Raw genomic sequence first — 18,879 nt, forward strand, 5'->3', positions numbered from 1 at the left:
CACCACGAAAAATGGGGATTTGGAGGAAGATTCAGAGACTCTGAAGTTATACGAGAATTCGGCCCATGGAAGGAGATCTGCCCAGTCATCCTGGCGGGAGGAAGCAAAATGTCGCAAATAATCACCCAAGACTTGGTTAATTCTTTCTACTTGTCCATTGGACTGGGGATGATATGCAGAAGAAAAATTTAATTTAATCTTGAGTTGTTTACAGAGAGCCCTCCAGAATTTAGACACGAATTGGACGCCTCTATCCGAGACGATCTGCGTAGGCAATCCGTGAAGACGAAAAATGTGTACAAAAAATTGTTTAGCCAACTGAGGCGCTGAAGGAAGACCAGGAAGAGGGATGAAATGTGCCATTTTGGAGAATCGATCAACGACCACCCAAATAACAGTGTTGCCACGGGAAGGGGGTAAATCAGTAATAAAATCCATACCAATCAGAGACCAAGGCTGTTCGGGGACAGGCAGGGGATGAAGAAAACCAGCGGGCTTCTGGCGAGGAGTCTTATCCCGGGCACAGATAGTGCAGGCTCGCACAAAGTCCACAACATCCGTCTCCAGAGTCGGCCACCAATAGAAGCGGGAGATGAGTTGCACAGATTTCTTGATGCCCACATGACCAGCGAGATGGGAGGAGTGACCCCATTTGAGGATTCCGAGGCGTTGGCGTGGAGAAACAAAGGTCTTTCCTGGAGGAGTTTGCCTGATGGAGACTGGAGAAGTGGAGATCAGGCAGTCAGGTGGAATGATGTGTTGCGGAGAGAGTTCAACTTCTGAGGCATCCGAGGAACGAGAGAGAGCATCGGCCCTAATGTTCTTATCGGCAGGACGAAAGTGAATCTCAAAATTAAATCGGGCAAAGAACAGAGACCACCGGGCCTGGCGAGGATTCAGCCGTTGGGCAGACTGGAGGTAGGAGAGGTTCTTGTGGTCGGTGTAAATAATAACTGGAAATCTTGATCCCTCCAGCAGATGCCTCCATTCCTCAAGTGCTAATTTAATGGCTAGAAGCTCTCGATCCCCGATGGAGTAGTTCCTCTCCGCCGGAGAGAAGGTCCTAGAAAAAAAACCACAAGTGACAGCATGCCCGGAAGAATTTTTTTGTAAAAGAACAGCTCCAGCTCCCACTGAGGAGGCATCAACCTCCAATAGGAAGGGTTTGGAAGGGTCAGGTCTGGAGAGCACGGGAGCCGAAGAAAAGGCAGACTTGAGTCATTTAAAGGCGTCTTCCGCTTGAGGAGGCCACGACTTGGGATCGGCATTTTTTTTGGTTAAAGCCACGATAGGAGCCACAACGGTAGAAAAATGTGGAATAAATTGCCTGTAATAATTGGCGAACCCCAAAAAGCGTTGGATAGCACGGAGTCCGGAGGGGCGTGGCCAATCTAAGACGGCAGAGAGTTTGTCTGGATCCATTTGTAGTCCCTGGCCAGAGACCAAATATCCTAGAAAAGGAAGAGATTGGCATTCAAACAGACATTTCTCAATTTTGGCATAGAGTTGATTGTCACGAAGTCTCTGAAGAACCATACGGACATGCTGGCGGTGTTCTTCTAGATTGGCAGAGAAAATTAGGATATCGTCCAGATATACAACAACACAGGAGTATAGCAGATCACGAAAAATTTCATTGACAAAGTCTTGGAAGACAGCAGGGGCGTTGCACAGGCCAAAGGGCATGACCAGATACTCAAAGTGTCCATCTCTGGTGTTAAACGCCGTTTTCCACTCATCCCCCTCTCTGATGCGGATGAGGTTATAGGCGCCTCTTAAGTCCAATTTAGTAAAGATGTGGGCACCTTGGAGGCGATCAAAGAGTTCAGAGATGAGGGGTAGGGGGTAGCGGTTCTTAACCGTGATTTTATTAAGACCGCGGTAGTCAATGCAAGGACGTAGGGAGCCATCTTTTTTGGACACAAAGAAAAATCCAGCTCCGGCAGGAGAGGAGGATTTACGGATAAAGCCCTTTTTTAAATTTTCCTGGACATACTCAGACATGGCAAGAGTCTCTGGGGCAGAGAGAGGATAAATTCTGCCCCGGGGTGGAGTAGTACCCGGGAGGAGGTCGATAGGGCAATCATAAGGCCTGTGAGGAGGTAGAGTCTCAGCTTGTTTTTTGCAGAAAACATCCGCGAAGTCCATATAGGCCTTAGGGAGACCGGTTACTGAGGGAACCACAGAGTCACGGCAAGGGTTACTGGGAACCGGTCTTAGACAGTCCTTGGAACAAGAGGGCCCCCAACTCTTGATCTCCCCAGTGGACCAATCCAGGGTTGGGGAATGGAGTTGAAGCCAGGGAAGTCCAAGGAGAATTTCCGAGGTGCAATTGGGGAGGACCAAAAGTTCAATCCTCTCGTGATGAGATCCGATGCTCATTAGAAGGGGCTCCGTGCGGAAGCGTATGGTACAGTCCAATCTTTCATTGTTTACACAATTGATGTAAAGGGGTCTGGCGAGACTGGTCACTGGGATGTTGAACCTGTTGACGAGAGAGGCCAAAATAAAATTTCCTGCAGATCCAGAGTCCAAGAAGGCCACGGTAGAGAAGGAGAAGGCAGAGGCAGACATCCGCACAGGCACAGTAAGACGTGGAGAAGCAGAGTAGACATCAAGGACTGTCTCACCTTTGTGCGGAGTCAGCGTACGTCTTTCCAGGCGGGGAGGACGGATAGGACAATCCCTCAGGAAGTGTTCGGTACTAGCACAGTACAGGCAGAGGTTCTCCATGCGGCGTCGTGTCCTCTCTTGAGGTGTCAGGCGAGACCGGTCGACCTGCATAGCCTCCACGGCGGGAGGCACAGGAACAGATTGCAGGGGACCAGAGGAGAGAGGAGCCGAGGAGAAGAAACGCCTCGTGCGAACAGAGTCCATATCTTGGCGGAGCTCCTGACGCCTTTCGGAAAAACGCATGTCAATGCGAGTGGCTAGGTGAATAAGTTCATGTAGATTAGCAGGAATTTCTCGTGCGGCCAGAACATCTTTAATGTTGCTGGATAGGCCTTTTTTAAAGGTCGCGCAGAGGGCCTCATTATTCCAGGACAATTCTGAAGCAAGAGTACGGAATTGTACGGCATACTCGCCAACGGAAGAATTACCCTGGACCAGGTTCAACAGGGCAGTCTCAGCAGAAGAGGCTCGGGCAGGTTCCTCAAAGACACTTCGGATTTCCGAGAAGAAGGAGTGTACAGAGGCAGTGACGGGGTCATTGCGGTCCCAGAGCGGTGTGGCCCATGACAGGGCTTTTCCGGACAGAAGGCTGACTACGAAAGCCACCTTAGACCTTTCAGTGGGAAACAGGTCCGACATCATCTCCAGATGCAGGGAACATTGGGAAAGAAAGCCACGGCAAAACTTAGAGTCCCCATCAAATTTATCCGGCAAGGATAGGCGTAGCCCAGGAGCGGCCACTCGCTGCGGAGGAGGTGCAGGAGCTGGCGGAGGAGATGACTGCTGAAGCTGTGGTAGTAACTGTTGTAGCATAATGGTCAGTTGAGACAGCTGTTGGCCTTGTTGCGCTATCTGTTGTGACTGCTGGGCGACCACCGTGGTGAGGTCAGCGACAACTGGCAGAGGAACTTCAGCGGGATCCATGGCCGGATCTACTGTCACGATGCCGGCTGGCGGGTAGTGGATCCTCTGTGCCAGAGAGGGATTGGCGTGGACCGTGCTAGTGGATCGGTTCTAAGTCACTACTGGTTTTCACCAGAGCCCGCCGCAAAGCGGGATGGTCTTGCTGTGGCGGTAGTGACCAGGTCGTATCCACTAGCAACGGCTCAACCTTTCTGGCTGCTGAAGATAGGCGCGGTACAAGGGAGTAGACAGAAGCAAGGTCGGACGTAGCAGAAGGTCGGGGCAGGCAGCAAGGATCGTAGTCAGGGGCAACGGCAGGAGGTCTGGAACACAGGCTAGGAACATACAAGGAACGCTTTCACTGCCACAATGGCAACAAGATCCGGCAGGGAAGTGCAGGGGAAGTGAGGTGATATAGGGAAGTGCACAGGTGAAGACACTAATTGGAATCACTGCGCCAATCAGCGGCGCAGTGGCCCTTTAAATCGCAAAGACCCGGCGCGCGCGCGCCCTAGGGAGCGGGGCCGCGCGCGCCGGGACAGGACCGAGGGAGAGCGAGTCAGGTACGGGAGCCGGGGTGCGCATCGCGAGCGGGCGCTACCCGCATCGCGAATCGCATCCCGGCTGGAAGCAGAATCGCAGCGCCCCGGGTCAGTGGATCTGACCGGAGCGCTGCAGCGGAGAGAGTGTAGCGAGCGCTCCGGGGAGGAGCGGGGACCCGGAGCGCTCGGCGTAACACAAACTTCCCACCTAACCTTAAAGGGGTACTCATTTTGTTCCAAAGGCTTGGAGCGGGCGGCAGGAGTTGTGACGTCATGACCAGGCCTCTTGTGAAGTCATGCCACACACCCTCAATGCAAGTCTATGGGAGGGGGTGTGGCGTGATGTCACGAGGGGCGTGGTCGTGACGCCACGACCCCTGATGCCCGCACCTAGCTTTCTAGATGCTAAATGGCGTGTGCTTCACAGAGATCGCTGGGGTCCCAGTTGTGGGACACCCGCGATCAGACATCTTATCCCCTGATAGGGCATAAGATATCTAGAGGTGGAGTACCCCTATAAAGGGGTTATCCCTATTAAAACATATCCCTTGGAAGTCCCAGCAGTCGGACCATAATGGTTTCTGTTAGAGAAAGGATACTGCTGAGGTCGGCCTCAACCTGGTTGTTCAGGTGGTGGTTTACATCCCTGTGATGACGATTGATGTCAGGGGAGAATGCTGGATGCAGAAACGTTGTCATCATGTACTCCAGCGTAAAGATGGTGCTGGTGCTGCTCCTTCCTCTTTCAGGGGCAGTGCTGCCAGAGGGAGTGGTGCATTTACTAGGCAGGGAGCGATGACTGGAAAGCCGTGGTAAGCTGGCTGCGTAGCTACTCCTTATAAAAATCCAATTTAGCCTCATTCTCAGAAGAGGAAAATCCCCCAATTTTGGCTTAATACCTAAGTATCCAGTACTATCTCTTTCCTTCAATCATACAACATGCCTGTCACTGTGCAAGAAAACATATAGTTCACCATATTTGCCAGCTTTTCGAGGCCCCAGCTTCCTCTGTACCCGTCCCACACTGCTTTGGTTGGTCATCGTAGTCCTCTCCATCATCCTCATCATCACTGTCACCTTGTGTGGGATCCTCGTCCCCTATCCCTTCGACAGATTCCATCTCCAAATCCTCCTCCTCAGGTCTCACTTTTTCATCCAATTCTTTAATAAGAGGAACATTAATACAGCTGCCAGCCAGATGTGAACCCTCCTCCATTCCTCCTTCTTCAATTATCACTGTGAGCATTTGCTCTAGAAAGAATATCAGCAGCCCTACGTCACTAACTCCACTGTTGTCTTTGCTAGCAAATCTTGTGTTTTCAAAAGGCCGAAGCATGCAAGAAGTTTCTCTAATAAGCTTCCAAAGCTTCAACTGAAAGTCATATTGGCTCCAAAACCTGTCTGTATGCTGCATTAGGAAGTCTGTAAGTCTGTCACTAATGTGTGCTGTTGATACAGACAGTTCAACATGTGTAATTTTGAGTTCCACCACAAATGAGGCAGTGTTGAGATTATTTTGGCACGATAGTACAGGGAGGGGATGTTTAAAAACATAAAAACGGCTAAACTGATAAAAGGGGGCTGGTGTACAGAGGGGTCTGGGTTACAGAGTGGTCCGGTGTACAGAGGGGTCTGGGGATGACAGAGTGGTCTAGAGTAGACAGAGTGGTCTGGAGTAGACAGAGTGGTCTGGGGAGGACAGAGTGGTTTGGGGGCGGACAGAGTGGTCTGGGGAGGACTGTGTGGTTTGGGGAGGACAGAGTGGTCTGGGGAGGACAAAGTGGTCTGGAGTGGACAGAGGGGTCTTGGGTACACAGGGGTGGGGGGTACAGAGGGGTCTGGGGAGGACAAAGGAGTATGGAGTACAAAGAGTGGTCTGGGTAGGACAGAGTGGTCTGAAGTGGGCACAGGGGGTCTGGAGTGGACAGAGTGGTCTGGGGTGGACAGAGGGGTCTGGAGAGGACAAAAGGGTCTGGTGTACAGAGGGGTCTGGGGAGGACAGAGTGGTCTGGAGTGGACAGAGTGGTCTGGTGTACAGAGGGGTCTGGGGGGGACAGAGTGGTCTGGGGAAGACAGAGTGGTCTGGGGAGGACAGAGTGGTCTGGAGTGGAAAGAGTGGTCTGGAGTGGACAGAGGGGTCTTGGGTACACAGGGGTGTGGGGTACAGAGGGGTCTGGGGAGGACAAAGGAGTCTGGAGTAAAAAGAGTGGTCTGGGGAGGACAGAGTGGTCTGAAGTGGGCAAAGGGGTCTGGAGTAGACAGAGTGGTCTGGAGTGGACAAAGAGTCTGGGGTGGACAGAGGGGTCTGGAGAGGACAAAGGGGTCTGGTGTACAGAGGGGTCTGGGGTAAAGAGTGGTCTGGTGTACAGAGGGGTCTGGGGAGGACAGAGTGGTCTGGAGTGGACAGAGTGTCTGAAGTGGACAGAGGGGTCTTGGGTACAGAGGGGTCTGGGGAGGACAAAGGAGTCTGGATAAAAAGAGTGGTCTGGGGAGGACAGAGTGGTATGAAGGGGACAAAGGGGTCTGGGGAGGACAGAGTGGTCTGAAGTGGACAGAGTGGCATGGAGAGGACAGAGTGGTATGGGGTACAGAAGGGTCTGGGTTACATTGGAGTCTGGAGAGGACAAAGAGTCTGGGGAGAACAGAGTGGTCTGGGGAGGACAGAGTGGTCTGGAGTGGACAGAGTGTCTGAAGTGGACAGAGGGGTCTTGGGTACAGAGGGGTCTGGGGAGGACAAAGGAGTCTGGATAAAAAGAGTTTTCTGGGGAGGACAGAGTGGTATGAAGGGGACAAAGGGGTCTGGGGAGGACAGAGTGGTCTGAAGTGGACAGAGTGGCATGGAGAGGACAGAGTGGTATGGGGTACAGAAGGGTCTGGGTTACATTGGAGTCTGGAGAGGACAAAGAGTCTGGGGAGAACAGAGAGGTCTGGGGAGGACAGAGGGGTCTGGAGTGGACAGAGGGGTCTGGAGTGGACAGAGGGGTCTTGGGTACAGAGGGGTCTGGAGTGGACAAAGGGGTTTTGGGTACAGAGCGGTGTAGGGTACAGAGGGGTCTGGGGAGGACAAAGGAGTCTGGAGTAGACAGAGTGGTCTGGGGAGGACAGAGTGGTCTGAAATGGACAAAGGGGTCTGGGGAGGACAGAGTGGTCTGGAGTGTACAGAGTGGCATGGAGAGGACAGAGTGGTCTGGGGAGGACAAAGGGGTGGGAAGTGGACAAAGGGGTCTGGGGAGGACAGAGTGGTCTGGGGAGGACAGAGGGGTTTGAAGTGAACAAAGGGGTCTGGGGAGGACAGTGGTCTGGGGAGGACAGAGTGGTCTGGAGTGGACGGGGTGTCTAGGGTACAGAGGACAGAGAAAACTGGAGAGGACAGAGGGGTCTGGAGGACAGGTGCCTGGAATACGGAATGTTCTGGGGGTACAGAGGGATCTGGAGAGGACAGAGGGGGCAGGGTTACAGAGGGGCCTGGAGAGGATAGAAGGGTCTGGAGCGCGGTCTGAGGTGCAGAAGAGTCTAGGAGCAGTTGGAAGTACAAAGAGAGTCTGGAGGAGGACAGAGGGGTCTGGGGTACAGAGTGATCTGGGGGACTCTGATCAGTAGTGTTGAGCGGCATAGGCCATATTCGAATTCGCGAATATTCGCGAATATATGGACGAATATTCGTCATATATTCGCGAATATTCGCATATTCGTTATATCCGTTTTATTTTCGCGTATGCGAAAATACGCGCATGCGAAAATTAACATAAGTGGAAATTCGCATATGCGAAAATTAGCATATGCGAATTTTCGCATATGCGAATTTTCGCACGCCAGTCTCACACAGTAGTATTACAACCTTCTTTACACCACACAAGCTGGAAGCAGAGAGGGGTGATCACTGTGATGTGTACTGTGAAGAAAAAAAAAAAAAAAAAGAATATTCGTAATTACGAATATATAGCGCTATATTCGCGAAATTCGCGAATTCGCGAATATGCGATATTCGCGAATAATATTCGAATTGCGGATATTCGCGAGCAACACTACTGATCAGGCAGAGAGACAGGAGCAGGAGAAGATTTTAGAAGCCCAGAAACTGCCAGACGTGGAGTAGGAGCCACGTCCACACCTCTGCCTCAGTCACAATGCTGGAGCCGCTGTCATGGTCGGAGGATCACCGGCTGTCAGTGTGACCAGCAGTAACGTGCTGGTAGGAGAGAACTGTGGTCAGACAGAAAAGATCTACACAACTTCCTCTGGAGTATACAGCAGCTGAAAAGTGCTGGAAGGATTAAATGGTATTTCGGTGGAAAAAACTAAAATCAGATCAACTGGTGCCAGAAAGTAAAACAGATTTGTAAATCACTTCTATTAAAAAATCTTAATCCTTCCAGTACTTATCAACTGCTGTATGTTCCATAGGAAGTTGAATTGTTCTTTTCCGTCTGACCACAGTGCTCTCTGCTGACACCTCTGTCTGTCTCAGGAACTGTCCAGAGCAGGAGAGGTTTGCTATGGGGATTTGCTCCTGCTCTGGACAGTTCCTGACATGTACAGAGGTGTCAGTAGAGAGCACTGTGGTGAGACAGAAAATAAACTTCCTGTGAAACATACAGCAGCTGATAAGTACTGGAAGGATTAAGATTTTTTTTAATATAAATAATTTAATGATCTGTATAACTTTCTGTCACAATTTGATTTGAAAATATTATAGTTTATTTCCATCAGGTTAACCCTTTAAGCTTTTTGTAATTAATAAAGGTAAAAGCCTTATTTAATTGAAGCAAGACTATTGGCTGCTATAGCTAATACACCTGCAAACTACAGCAGGGAGAAGGCTATGTGGGCTTCAATGGAGTCCACATAGAAAACACGTAGCAGAATTACGCAGCGCGTTGCTTTATTTTAGCGACACAAGAGGTTCACTTTAAGTGTTTGAGGAGTGCCACCTAATCTTCACGTCCTTTTGAACGCTGTTTGCTTTTAGGTGACTTCATTCACTTAGGCATTTATTTATTTTTTTTTGCTTGTGATCTTTTCTATTGTATTTACTTACGTTTTAGTCGGGTTCTGAAGATGAAGTGAAGGAGAACTAAGAGCTCGGTAGGAAAATGTCAAGTACCTTGGTGAGACATTAAGTGGAGCTCAGATGGAAGCCTGCGTGGGAGAACGAGGAGTATCTGTAACCCCATAATGATGTTTTTTATTTAGTCATTTAGTTATTTTTTTTATTCCGATCTTTGATATGTGCCGAGCAGGTGAAAGGTTGGCTCTGCCTCTCCAGGGAACATTCGTCTTGTCATCTACAGACGTGTACGACAGATAAAAGCCATCAGATGTGGAATATTCATGGGGGAGACGACCGCATCTAAGTTTTCTTTTTAAATCATTGCTGGCTTCTTCTGTATGCACCGCGCCTTCTGGGAAATGCACAGTACTGAGTGTTCTCTCCAGGAGGCAATGATCAAAATCATCGGGGTTTATTCACACGGCAGAATTTGTGCCTAAAATGTGTTGTATAGGATTTGATGAGGGCCGATGGAATTACTCTTGGGGCAGATGGCATTAACCCCTTGTATTCGTGATGCCAGGGCATGGTTTGTCTTCAATACCACCCGAAGGTAATACCGCTGGATCCTGGGCTAGGCACTGGGACAATAATAACTCTGACGCCAAGTTATGGACGACGGTAGCTTTACTGAGTGACAGATGGTGCAGTTTATACAGTGTAGCCAGGCCCACGGAGATGAACAGTGACTTCAGAGACCTTAAAGGAAATCTGTCCTCAGAATCACCCGCACTAAACCTGTTACACAGGCTTGTAGTGCGGGTGATCCTGATTAAAACGCTTCTTACCTGGTTAAAAATGGTTCAGCTGTTCTTCAGATATCTTTATCTTTAGTTTTCTGTTATTCCCTGGCTTGGGACTCAGTGGGAGGTGTTATCATCTCGGACTCGGCTATACGTCATTCTAGCTGGGCGGAGCGGCCGCCCGGCTCATGAATATTCATGAACTTATCCTGGTAGTCTAACTCCTTTTTCTAGGTCTGGTGGGGAGGGCCGCGCATGCGCCGCGTTGCGTACACCCGAAAGCGGCGTTCTCCCCCCGGCTTTTCACTCATGCAGCCCGTCTTCTTACTTGTATTGGGCCGCAGCTCGAGTGAAGCCGGGGGGAGAACGCCGCTTCCGGGTGTACAGAACGTGGCGCATGTGCGGCCCTCCCCACCAGACCTAGAAAAAGGAGTTAGACTACGAGGATAAGTTCATGAATATTCATGAGCCAGGCGGCCGCTAGAATGACGTATAGTCGAGTCCGAGATGATAACACCTCCCACTTAGTCCCAAGCCAGGGAATAACAGAAAACTAAAGATATAGATATCTTAAGAACAGCTGAACCATTTTTAACCAGGTAAGAAGCGTTTTAATCAGGATCACCCGCACTACAAGCCTGTGTAACAGGTTTAGTGCGGGTGATTCTGAGGACAGATTTCCTTTAAGGGATTGCTGGGACAATTTAGTGCAGGCCATGTTGACTTGACAATAGATGACAGTGACTGACTTGACTTGACTGGAGACTGACTAAGCTGGGACTTTATCTTACTTGTAGACTTGTAGCTTGTGGCTGCAGACTTGACTTGAGGCTCCTATGACTCCAGACTCTTAGGCTCGACTGCACCTCAGCAAAGACTCAGGAACTGAGAGAAGAGACTCCTCCCAGGGCTTTTATAGGGGAGACTCTGGTGGGGTCCTATTGGTCACCCTTAAGTCACCTGGTCACTGATACCTCCTGGGAAACAATCACATGACATCTCACATGACAACTGGTGATCACATATTAACCTTTCTTAAAGATACCTTATATACATAACATAGGGGATAATCTACAATTACAGTAGAACAGATGCAGGGGGGGGGGGGGGGGGGGAGGGGACACTGCAAGGAGGCTGCCTGACAGGACAGCAAGGGTACGGGGTAACAACTGCCATACTGGGCCACCACAAATGAAAGCCCAATAGACTTCTATGGGATTCCGCAGTCCCATTCACACGAATTCCGCAAGCGGAAATTTAGAAGTGTGAATGGGAGTGCGGAATCCCATAGAAGTCTATTGGGCTTTCATTTGAGGCGGAATTCCGCAAGCGTATTTCCGCATACGGTAATTCTGCAGTGCGAATAGACCCTAAGGGTCTGATTTTTTTAAATTAGCATAAGGTCGGAAAAGTTAAGCAGATTACATAAAGTTTAACAGTATTAGAAATATTCTCCTGACGATTCAGCAAAGTCTGTATAGTGGCCCCGTATTACTGTGTTTACCAACCAAGGTCCCTCCAGCTGTTGCAAAGCTACAACTCCCAGCATGCCCCGACAAGCTTTGGCTGTCCAGGCATACCTGCAACCTATGAGACAGCGGGAGCGCGAGCTGATCACATCGAAGATCCGACGCAATCAATTCATTGCGAGCTCAGTGTGGGGCCTCAGAGGTCATCAGCGCACGCTCCCGCTGTCTTATAGACTGCAGACGGCCTGTGCGGTCTGTGGAGACAGCAGAGAAGAAAGAGGAGGAGGACGCTGGAGGAATGCGTCCTGGGAACGGTGATAGGTGAGTGTAAGGTTTTTTGTTTTGTTTTTTAGAACACAGAAGGTAATATATAATAGTGTGTTGGGGTAGATTTAGAGAGGGGGCTAATGGGGCTGGGTGGGGGAATTACTGGGTAAAACAAAGGGAGCCCTATTCAACATTATAGAGTTAGGCCTAATCAGTATAGGGGGAGATTTATCAAAACTTGTGTTGAGGAAAAGTTGCCCAGTTGTCCATAGCAACCAATCAGATCGCTGCTTTCATTTTTGAAAAGTCCTCTGAAATGTGAAAGAAGCGATCTGATTGGTTGCAATGGGAAATTGGTCAACTTTTCCTTAGCAGAGGTTTTGATAAATCTTCCCCTATATGGGGCCCAATAGTGGGCCTAACAACTGTATGGGGGTACAGTGGAGGCCTGTCATAAATATATGGGCACATAGAAGGCCTGTTTACTATATTAGGGCACCTAGGTGGGCATAGCTACTAAATGGGGACACAAAGGGGACCTAACTACCAGAGGTGTAGCTTGTACCAATGCAAAGTCTGCAACAGGGCCCCATATGCCAATTAAAATACTGATCTCTTATGGGGCAAGTGTATTTTGGGGCCCCCTTAGGCCCCAGGGCCCGGTACCATTGCTACTTCTATAGCTACGCCCCCTGCTAACTACTATATGAGGGCACAGAGGAGGGCATAACTACTAAATGGGGGCACAAAAGGGGCATAACTACTATATGGGGGCACAGAGGAGGGCCTAGCTGATATATATGGGGCACAAAGGGGTCTAACTAATATTTAGTGGCACAGAGGTGGGAGTAATAATATATGAGGACATAGAGGTGGGTTAAAACACGTTATCCATCAATAAAATGTATTAAACTACTGTGCCCAGACTGCCCAATAAAATAAATAAAGCTTTAATTCACCTTCCTCGCTCTCTCGTTGCCTCTGTTATCAAAGTGGGCGATGAATGTGAGAAAAGCTTTTTTTGCTTTATTGGGCAGCCTGGGCACATTAGTTTAATAAATAAGTTGTCCAGAGGAAGCTTTTAACTACTATATGGGGGCACGGAGGTGGCCAAACTACTATATGGGGCAAAAGTAGACATTATTACTGTGTGGGGCAATACAGATGGCGGTTTGTATGTCGATGAGGATTGTGCTCGGGAAAGGAGCCTAAAATGTTTGTATTGCAGATTTTACAGAGACGAGTCATGGCCAATAGAAAGAAAAACAAGTCATCGGCCGGATGAGAAAGAAAAAGAAATGTTAATAATTCCAAACAAAGAATATGTCACCTGTGAGTCACTAAATGTAACTGTACTCACTTATATGGTCTGCAGAGCCTGTGTACATCTAGTATATACTTCTAAATGGTCACTATAAGGGGGGTATTATTTTTTGTATAGTAGCATTGTGGTTGTAACAGTTAGGCTGGGTTCACAATACGGTTTGTAACTACAGTTCCCGTATACGTCTGGGAGGAGGGGTGGGCGGGGCTTAATTGCGGCGCCCGCACTCAGCCGTATAGGGGAACCGTAGTTAATGTATGTCTATGAGCCGACAGGAGTGAACCGCAGCCTCCGGTCGGCTGCTTTTTCGGCCGTATGCGGTTTCCCAACCGCAGGCAAAAACGTGGTCGACCACGTTTTTGCCTGCGGTCGGGAAACCGCATACGGCCGAAAACGAAGCCGACCGGAGGCTGCGGTTCACTCCGGTCGGCTCATAGACATACATTAACTACGGTTCCCGAATATGGCTCAGTGCGGGCGTCGCGATTAAGCCCTGCCCACCCCTCCAGTGGTGCAGGGTCCTTGTCAGGCAAGACTAGGCACTTGGGGGGAGATTTACCAAAACTTGTGCAGAGGAAAAATTGTCCAGTTGCCCATAGCAACCAATCAGATTGCTTGTTTCATTTTTCACAGGCTTTCCTAAAAATGAAAGAAGCGATCTGATTGGTTGCTATGGGCAACTGGGCAAGTTGGTGACTTGAGGCTGCTGCTTCCTTCGTTGGCTTCTTATCCTCTCTCTTTTCCTTCTCTGTTGGCCTCTCCTTCTCTACCTTCTCTTCCTCAGCTGACACTCTCCACTGCTCTATCATTGTTCTGCTTTGCCTGTCTCCAGGAGAGCGCCCCCATCAGACCAACCTCCAACCATGCCAAGGAAAAGCCGGCACGGCTTTTCCTTGGCATGGTTGGAGGTTGGTCTGATGGGGGCGCTCTCCTGGAGACAGGCAAAGCGGAACAATGATAGAGCAGTGGAGAGTGTCAGCTGAGGAGATGGTCGGGGGTCAGCTTACAGTTACTCAGCGCCCCCTGCTGGCTCAGAAGCTGTTAACACCTCTGCACACCCTCCCATTCCCTGCAGGCTGTGGTGTATTGGGGCAACATTTCTTCCTACCCCCCCTTTGAACTGCCGCCCTAGGCCTGGGCCTTTGTGGCCTTGTGGTAAATACACAATGGCAAAGTCTATAATGCAAGATGTTCTGTAAAGATGAAAGGTGACCCCCCCATCCGAATAATTTAATCTGCTGGACCCAAGGAAACCTTCTAATACGGGGAGAATAGGATTTGATTTGCCAATTTCCATTGGTTAAGCTAAATCAAAGAGAATCAAGAAAACATAATGAACAAAAAAGGAAGTTAGGAAATAAAAGGACTTTGCTAGAAATCTCCCGCACCCAGTCCTGGGGTCTAGAAGGCTATTTGTTCCATTGTAGAACATATAGACCCGAGGAAGAAGAGTTTGAATTTTCTTGCAGACATGACTTTTCTTGGTGTCTAAGTGTGAATAGGACATCATGTATCTCAGCTCTGAGGATCACATACTGTACAGTACAAAGGGAAGACCTGTAAAATGATCAATAGAAACCCAATTCTATTGTCTCCAGACACAATCATCACTTATTATATTGTTCCTGGAGGTGCGAATGTCCGACAGATAAATGTCAATGGGTTATACAAACGCTAAACATCCATCACTACCCTATTTATTTTAGAAACATAGATAGAATGTGTCGGCAGATAAGAACCATTTGGCCCATCTAGTCTGCCCAATAATCTGAATACTATGAATAGTCCCAGGCCCTATCTTATATAAAGGATAGCCTTATACCTATCCCTATCTTATATGAAGGATAGCCTTATGTTTATCCCTATCTTATATGGAGGATAGCCTTATACCTATCCCTATATTATATGAAGAATAACCTTATGCCTATCCCTATCTTATATGAAGGATAGCCTTATGCCTATCCCTATCTTATATGGAGGACAGCCTTATGCCTATCCCTATCTTATATGGAGGATAGCCTTATGCCTATCCCTATCTTATATGAAGAATAGCCTTATGCCTATCCCTATCTTATATGAAGGACAGCCTTATGCCTATCCCTATCTTATATGAAGGATAGCCTTATACCTATCCCTATCTTATATGAAGGAGAGCCTTATGCCTATCCCATGCATGTTTAAACTCCTTCACTGTATTTGCAGCGAACACTTCTGCAGGAAGGCTATTCCATGCATCCACTACTCTCTCAGTAAAGTAATACTTCCTGATATTACTGCAGAAACCTTTGTCCCCCTAATTTATAACTATGTCCTCTTGTGGTAGTTTTTCTTCTTTTAAATCTCCTCTCCTCCTTTACCGTGTTGATTCCCATTATGTATTTAAAGGGGTACTCCGGTGCTTAGACATCTTATCCCCTATCCAAAGGATAGGGGATAAGATGCCTGACCGCGGGAGTCCCGCCGCTGGGGACCCCCGGGATCTTGCACGCCACACCCCGTTTGTAATCAGTATGATTACGGGCGACCACAGGGCCGACGGCGTGTTGTGTCACGCCTCCACCCCCGTGTGAGATCACGCTCCGCCCCTCAATGCAAGCCTATGGGAGGGGGCGTGATAGCTGTCACGCCCTTCCCATAGGCTTGCATTGAGGGGTGGAGCGTGACGTCACACGGGGGCGGAGGCGTGACATCATACGCCGTCAGCCCTGTGGTCGCCCGTTATCAGAACCGGAGCGAACATGCTCCAGGGACTGATTACAAACGGGGTGCGGCGTGCAAGATCACGGGGGTCCCGAGCGACGGGACTCCCGCGATCAGGCATCTTATCCCCTATCCTTTGGATAGGGGATAAGATGTCTAAGCACCGGAGTACCCCTTTAAAGTCTCTATCATATCCCCTCTGTCTCTTCTTTCTTCTATACATGTTAAGGCCCTTTAACCTTTCCTGGTAAGTTTTATCCTGCAATCCATGTACTAGTTTAGTATCTTCTCTGAACTCTCTCTAGAATATCTATATCCTTCTGGAGATACGGCCTCCAGTACTGCGCACAATACTCCAAGTGAGGTCTCACCAGTGTTCTGTACAGCAGCATGAGCACTTCTCTCTCTACTGCTTATACCTCTCCCTATACATCCATGAGCACCTCTCTCTTTCTACTGCTTATACCTCTCCCTATACATCCATGAGCACTTCTCTCTACTGCTTATACCTCTCCCTATACACCATGAGCACTTCTCTCTTTTTACTGCTTATACCTCTCCCTATACATCCATGAGCACCTCTCTCTCTAGTGCTTATACCTCTCCCTATACACCCAAGCATTCTGCTAGTGTTTCCTGCTGCTCTATTACATTGTCTTCCTACCTTTAAGTCTTCTGAAATAATTTCTCCTAAATCCCTTTCCTCAGATACTGAGGTCAGGACTGTGTCAAATATTCTATATTCTGCCCGAGGGTTTTTACGCCCCAGGTGCATTATTTTGCACTTATCCACATTAAATGTCAGTGTCCAGAGTTCTGACCGTTCTTCTAGTTTGCCTAAATCCTTTTCCATTTGGTGGATCCCTCCAGGAACATCAACCCTGTTACATATCTTTGTGTCATCAGCAAAAAGACCAACACCGAACCATCGAGACCTTCTGTAATATCTCTAATGAAGATATTAAACAATATTGGTAGCTACAGTACCTGGCATTGCTCTTCCTACCTAAAACTTGGGAGAGGACAAACAACGACACTCTTGTCCTCATATCCCATCCCCATATCCCGTCCTCATATCTTGTCTTCTTATCCCGACCTCATATCCCATCCTCATATCCCCTCCTCATATCCCCTCCTCATATCCGCTCCTCATATCCCGACCTCATATCCCCTCCTCATATCCCCTCCTCATATCCCGTCCTCATATCCCCTCCTCATATCCCGTCCTCATATCCCCTCCTCATATCCCCTCCTCATATCCCCTCCTCATATCCCGTCCTCATATTCCCTCCTTATATCCCCTCCTCATATTCCCTCCGCATATCCCCTCCTCATATCCCCTCCTCATATCCCGCCTCATATCCCCTCCTCATATCCCATCCTCATATCTCCTCCTCACATCCCCTTCTCATATCCCGTCCTCATATCCCATCCTCATATCTTGTCCTCATATCCCATCCTTATATCTCGTCCTCATATCCCGTCCTCATATCTTGTCCTCTTATCCAGACCTCGTATCCCCTCCTCATATCCCCTCCTCATATCCCCTTCTCATATCCCATCCTCATATCCCCTCCTCATATCCCCTTCTCATATCCCATCCTCATATCCCCTTCTCATATCCCATCCTCATATCCCCTCCTCATATCCCGTCCTCATATCTCGTCCTCATATCCCGACCTCATATCCCCTCATATCCCGTCCTCATATCTTGTCCTTTTATTCAGACCTCATATCTCGTCCTCATATCCCCTCCTCATATCCCCTCCTCATATCCCCTCCTCATATCCCGTCCTCATATCCCCTCCTCATAACCCCTCCTCATATCCCGCCTCATATCCAATCCTCACATCTCAACCTTATATCCCGTCCTCATATCTCGTCCTCATATCCCATCCTCATATCCCCTCATATCCCGTCCTCATATCTTGTCCTTTTATTCAGACCTCATATCTCGTCCTCATATCCCATGCCATGCAGGGTCAGCTGGAGATTAACAACTTACACCCAGACCTCCTTCATCCACTCAGTATATTGTACACCAATTATGTCACCAGTGGCACTAGTAAGGAAAGACACATTCATAAATTTTAAGGTCTAACCCTTTCACTGCCGGTAACTTGGATGCTGTATTTGTTAAAGAAATTTTCCAGTACCAGATAAGGTTCATGTTGGAATAAAATATAAAACATGAGATACTAACCTGACTGATCTCCTGCTGATTCCATTCCAAGGGTGCCCAGTCCCCACTGCTCAGCACTTCCTGGACACACAGGAAATGTCTTCTCAGTTCATCACTGTCTCAGGTCCATTATTTCTGTGGCCATTTGTGAGGTGCAACCACCATGGATCGGATGAGATCTGATGAATCTGGAGGCCGAGCCATCTCCTTGATGTCATTGTCATGTTCCTCATTCCTGTACAATGTCTACAATGTGACCCAGGGGGCATTATCCTGCTGAAAGAGACCACTCTCATTATAGGATCTCGCTGTCATGAAGGGGGGGACTTGGTCTATACAATGGTTAGGTAGGTGGTATGTGTCACAGCCACATCCATATGACGCCAGGATGCCAGGTTATTTAGCTGAACAATGCCCATCATACTGCCCCGCTAGCTTGTCTTCTTCTAATAGTGCATCCTGGTGCCATCTCCTCCTCAGGTAAGTGATGCGCACGTACCCGGCTGTCCTCATGATGGAGAATGCCATCCTTCAGACTAGGTCTGGTTGTGATGCTCATGTGCCCATTGTAAATACTTTGGTGGACAGGGAAGATATGGCCACTCCAACCTGCAGATGCTGCAATGCTCTATGTGATTCTATCAAAGCTAGGAGGAACTTTTACAGAAGCTCTTCTGTGGGATCGGACCAGATGGGCTAGACTTCACAGCCCACACATCAATGAGCCTTGGGCGCTCATGACTCTGTTGTCAGTCACCTTTTGACCTTCCTTGAAGCACATTTGGTGGGTACAAACCACTTTATACTGGGAACACTCCAGAAGACCCACCATTCTGAAGATGTTCTGACCCTGTCATCTACACATCCCAATATGGCCCCTGTCAGAGTGACCCCATCCTGCTGCTTCTCAGTACATCCCTCCCTGACAGGTGCAATGTTATTTACTTCATCTGGCTGTAACGTTGTGATGGATCAGTGTATAGGTTATGAATGCTATTCATGGATGCCGACCAGCATGCATAATGA

Source organism: Hyla sarda, chromosome 5 (genome assembly GCF_029499605.1).
Source record: "Hyla sarda isolate aHylSar1 chromosome 5, aHylSar1.hap1, whole genome shotgun sequence".
Lineage (NCBI taxonomy): Eukaryota > Metazoa > Chordata > Amphibia > Anura > Hylidae > Hyla > Hyla sarda.